Here is a 5,803-nt window from a genome sequence, read left to right as displayed (position 1 = left end):
ATTATTACCAATCTTTTGAAGAACACATTTATCTCTACAGGCCATCTGTGAACTTATTCAAGGTTGGGATCACATCTCACGTGTCTCTGTACTCCAGGCATTCTGCCTATTACACTTGACTTTCCCATCAGACTCATCACTGTTAAATCCTGCTGAGTTCACACGTCTGTCTACCCCCAGCACACCTACTTTTGTACTTTTGTTTTTACTGAATTGTGCAAGAAATTGATCTATCTTTATTTTTATGAAACCTTAACTTAATCTCTATTCCAAGCTCCCCTTTTGCATTATGGAAGCAGTCTCAGTCTATTCAGGCTTTTTCCTTTCTTTGCCTGATGTTAATTTAAGTTGTGTTTGGGGAACCTCAGGTATATTCAGTCATCTGTCCCCTCAGATATCCACTAAGAATTACATGACACGACCCTATTTGGTCCTTAGATGTGGTGTCATTTCTGAAAGGTTGCTTTCTCCTATGCCAATGCCCATCCCAGGCCTGAGCTCTCTCCTTGCTAGTTTCAGAAGCATGGTAATTTCTCTGATGCTATTCAGGGCTCCACCTGCCTAAACTCACACGTAATGTCCATTCTGAAGTCTTGCTACTTTCTCAGGGACCCGTTCTTACAGCAGGAAACACAGCTCTTCTCTGCAGTGCCCACCAACACCTATCTTCTCATCATTAGATATGATGGTCAAGGAAAGCCTCTCAGGGAAGAACAATTGAACAGAGACTTGAATGAAAGAGTGAACCATAAAAAGATCTGAGAAGTAATGTTCTGGGAAGAGGCCACAGTAAGAGCAAAGGCCCTGGATGAGAATACACTTTTCATCTCTGAGTGAGGAAATCTTTGGTCTGGAGGAAGCCAAGTCACATCTTCTTTCCAATATTTTGTCTCTTCCCCAATTCTCTAAGTTGCCTTTAGAGATGTATAACCAAAATTCAGGAAAACATTAGCAAATCACTTTCTAATTCTGCCTTGAAACCTCTCTATCTTAAGGCAATAAGGCTAGAACAACTTTTGTTTTGATTAGGCAGCTGTGTGGACATATAGATAAATTGCCAGGAAAAATAATGATCATGGGTATAAAATAATATCCTATCGTAATTATTTTAGTAACTAGCATAAACTTCTTCTTTTCCACCTGATTCATCAACTTGGGAGACAATTTAGACTCTTTCCTCTTACCCATCTCCATTGGTCTTATTGTACATGAAACCAAAGCCAAAGATAACTCTTTGGCCTAAAATTAGGTCCAGTAATAACCAGGCCCAGAAGATTCTGCTTGAAAAAAATAGAATGGATAAACAAAGTAGATGGGGATAAACTATACACAAGGAAGAGATAATGTGTTCTTGATGTTCAAATAAAGAAGAAATCAATTCCACCTTATGGTCTCTTGTCTTCCCTAAGCTTCACCCAACTGACTACGTATACTAGGTATCACGATAATGACAATGATCATAGTGTCCATCTGAAGATCAACTATAATTTTCTTTGTTTTCTTAAAACAGGAATTTGGGGCTTGCCTGGTGGTGCAGTGGTTGAGAGTCCGCCTGCCGATGCAGGGGACACGGGTTCGTGCCCCGATCCGGGAAGATCCCACATGCCGCGGAGCGGCTGGGCCCGTGAGCCATGGCCGCCGAGCCTGTGCGTCCGGAGCCTGTGGTCCGCGACGGGAGAGGCCGCAACAGTGAGAGTCCCGTGTACCGCAAAAAACAAAACGAAACAAAACAAAACAATAAACAGGAATTTGATGTTGTTTGGAATAAATAGAATTTCATCTTTCCCAAAGCCCACTGCATGTAGTTATGCAGTGAACGTGGGCACAACTTCCAAATTTGTGACCTTTACTCTAGATATCATATACTTGTATGTTTGTGACAACAACTGTAGCGAGCTGGGGAAAAAAAAGTGTTTTGTTGTAACAAAACCAGCATATGTTGACAATTTCCCAACAGAAAGAAGTAAAGGGTCTTGGGTAAAGGACAACATTTTATAATTTACGCAGTTGCCATAAAGGCTAGGGGCTGTCTAATTTGCTCCTCAAAGTTTTGCTTTTAAAAACCGCCTGAGCTCTTGATTTCATTCATACCAGCAGGCTTTAGGAATACACCAAGAGCCATCATTTAGTTTAAAGAAAAAAAAGGCAACAGACAGCCAAGACCCCTAGACCTTTTCTCTCCTTCCACAATCATATATTAATGTATGCAAAACATGATAGTAGGGACCCACCTAGAAGGAGCCAAAGTATGATTACAGAAGTGCTTTAGACTTAGCCATCACCCTCAGAAAGTTCACAGTCGAATTTGTGAAATAACACAAAGACCAATAGAGTATGATGTGATGAGAGGCATAACTAGTACAAAGTGTTGAGGAAGCACCAAGAAGGAAATAACTAACTCTGCCTTAGGGGATAGGAGAGAGCTTCACTGAGGAAGCCACATTTGACCTGGATACTATAGAATTAGTGGGGACTTCCCAGGCAGAAAAGGGAGGGAATACTTCCCAGAAGAAGGAAATTGCACATACCTATTTCAGGAAAGTGAATGACTCTGTTACAAAATATTAACTGAGGCTGGACCTTGGGGTGCAAATCAGGCAAAAGGCTGGTTGAGGACTGGGGAAATCATGGAGGGCCCTGTCTGCTAGGACTTTGAAGTTTATATGAACATGGAGCAGAGAACTGCAACCACGTAAAGGGGAAACTTCAGAGGCTGCTGAGAAGAGTGAGGCACTTTAGAAGCTGAGTTTTAGAAATTTCTGACAGCACTGTGGACATGGACTGGAGGAAATCAAAAGACTAGTGGAATTGCTAGTCCAGGTAGGAAAAAGACAAACCTAGTTTCAGGAACCACTTAGGAACCTCTGGCCATGCAGGACATGATGGAAAAGCCCTAACTGTCTTAAGAACAAGAATCTGACTCTGACTCTTGTTCTGTCCATGGCACCAAACAGCTCATGCTACTAGTTCCCGGTATGCCATCTACTCCTAAAGCCCACCAAGAGCACAGGTATTCATTTACAATCCCTTTATGATTGGCTCTCATAGAATTTTGCTTCTTTTTTTCAGGGCATTTTTCTCACGTTTGGAATTATTCTTTCACATGTGTGATTATTTGACAACTGTTGGATGATCCTCATGAGACTCTAATCTCTGAATGATCAAGAACTGTGTCTGCATTTTGTTCATCTCTATCTCTGGAGGCTAGTAGAGAAACTGACATATAGTAGATGCTCAGTAAATGTTTGTTGAAAGAATGTTGACTGAAATATTGAGAAACAGTTGAGGTGATGGCATTCTGCTTGGGAAATGTTTAGCTTTTCTTGCTTTTCAAAATGACAAACAAAATATTCAATCTGCAATTTAATTACTATATAATTAAAAATTTTGACCCTTTATATCAAATTTCCTCTCCAACACTACATGTGAACACTAATTCTGTAAGTTAAATTCCAGATCTGAAATTCACTTGAAATGGGAACCAAATTTGATCACATTTTTTTTTAATTTTATGGCCTTTAAATTCCCCAAAATAAAATAATACCGACTGCTTAGCCTGGATTTAATGATTAGTATTTCTCTTTCTTTCTCTCTTCTTTCTTTTTCTTTCTTTCTTTCTTTCCTTCCTTCCTTTCTCTCTTTTTTAAAAAATTTTCTTCTATAACTAAAGAGGACTTTTTTAACCTAAGGCAAACCAATTTTTCCGTCATGACTTTAAATGTAATGAGCTTCCATTAAGAAACTCCATGCATGTCCTACTTCTTACAGGCATACACATAAAGAGACAGTCAAAGCACTTCATCAAAAGCAGAAAGATTAAGGCAAAAGATTACACAACAAAACCTCCCACATTCAGTTTTGCAAGTCTAACTGTCAGCCTGAATCATCACCCTAGAGCGCCTGCATTCCGTTCCAACCCAAGTCTTTAGCTTACCATTCAAGACCTGAGAAAACAAAATGTTAGTATTGGTGACCAAAAAGGCAGGTGTGTTTCTCTTTCCTTGGTTACTCTTAGCCCTGGAGGCAGCAACTCTTTCTTGTTTTTTTACTTGGTAAACACATCTCTTGTGAGATAATTAAAGAACCAGCAGAAATCTTAAGATCACCAAAGAATAACAACTAGTTCTAGCAACAGAATCTCTGGCTTAAGAATCTCAGAAAATAGTTTTTGAATCAATCAGTCTTACCCATCCGTGGCTCACTCCCATAGCAATATCCCTCATGTTATTCATCCCATCCTTTATCCCATTTTTCTCTTCTTACATTTTTATTTATTACTTAGCCTGAAGTAATGACCCTCTCCTGTTAATCCTAGTCCCGTTTCAAGTGTGCACTCAAATGTCACCCTCATGTTCTCCCTCATCATTTTAGGAAAACTATATTATTCTTCTGTCTGTGTTCCTGCAGTATGTGGCTTATACACCTTTGCATACTATTTCTACTCTCTACTATACCAGTCACCTTGTTGTCTGTTATTTTCCTGTTATTAGATTGCAAGCCCCTTTAAGTCAGTAAATGTGGAATTCATACCTATAGGCCAACTTTGTGCCCTAAGCAGTGTAGACAGGTGACAATAAATCATGAGTGAATGGATTATAAAAAGTATTTGAGAATCTTTACAATAATAGATATAGATACAATAAGACAATTAAGTTACAAGTAAAAGAAATATTTTTATGGGAACAAGAAATGAAAATATAAAGCAAGGTCAATAGAGTTATTGTAGTGGAGCATTAAAAGTAATGTTAACTTCCTGGCAACTGATGAAAAAAGAGAGCTAAAGAACAAGATTACTCATATGAATTGGATAGGAGTAAGTGGAAACTGAAACTAGACCAGCTCTCACAAAGACTGAAACTGAGTCTCGAATTATCACAAGCCCTTATAGAATTGAGATGATCAACCTTTTTTTCTGTGAGCTAAAAGAAAATAAAATACCCTTCAGAGGAAGAAAAAAATACAGAGATGCAATAAGTTTTATATACAAGGCCAAGCATTCAATCAAAAATTACCAGTTAGGCCAAGAATAAGGTAAAATGGTGAAGACAAAAACAAACAAAGAAAACATAACCCAACAGGTGAAAAAACACACAGAAAAAAAAAAAAAAAGTATTTTTCCAAACTGACAAAAGGAATTAATCCACAGATTCAAGAAGTTCTATATAAAACCACCCTTAGACACATCAGGGAAAGAATACTAAAAAGAAAACAAAAGCAGAAAGAAAATTTTAAAAGCATCCAGAAAAAACAGACACGTTTCTTTCAAGGAAGTAAAAGACTGATAAGATAACTCTTCAAAGGAAATTATGGGACATCTGAGAGCCGCTGCCAGTGCCACAGATGCAGATGCCACGAACAGCGTAGGGGAGGCTTACACCAACATGAAGCATGAGTACAATTAGTTCTTCAATCACTTGTTTGCACAGGTTCCTCAAGGGGGATGGCTCTGGGGACCCGGACACCTACCTCTTCAAGTGCTACCAGCAGTGTGTTCAGAAAGCAATAAAGGAGAAGGAGATTCCTACTGAAGGACTGGAGTTCATGGGCCATGGCAAAGAAAAGCCTGAAAGCTCTTCTTGACCTTGACAGTCACCTTGAAAATGGACTCCTCAAATCAGGAAATTGAGAACTCTGGATCATGTCAATTAAAGCTGTGAAGATAACAACGATTTGATGCATTGGGGCGGGTGGTGGGGGAGGGGGGGTTACCTTTCTTCCTTCTTGATATTTTTGTCTCACTTGTAAAAGATGATGAACCATCACTCTTTGCTTTGAGATTTCTGGCTTTGGCATCTCAGCAGGA

The 5,803-nt window shown here is 39.1% G+C and overlaps 1 pseudogene; it reads left to right on the top strand.

Moving 5' to 3' along the window:
- The first annotated feature begins 5,360 nt into the window (after positions 1 to 5,360).
- On the top strand, positions 5,361 to 5,580 carry LOC103076997 (TP53-regulated inhibitor of apoptosis 1 pseudogene; annotated as a pseudogene).
- Positions 5,581 to 5,803: the final 223 nt, after the last annotated feature.

This window comes from Lipotes vexillifer, unplaced genomic scaffold, assembly GCF_000442215.2.
Source record: "Lipotes vexillifer unplaced genomic scaffold, Lipotes_vexillifer_v1.1 scaffold1264, whole genome shotgun sequence".
Classification (NCBI taxonomy): Eukaryota; Metazoa; Chordata; class Mammalia; order Artiodactyla; family Lipotidae; genus Lipotes; species Lipotes vexillifer.
The sequence above is the reverse complement of the archived record's forward strand: the minus strand, read 5'-3'. Positions and strand labels throughout refer to the sequence as shown.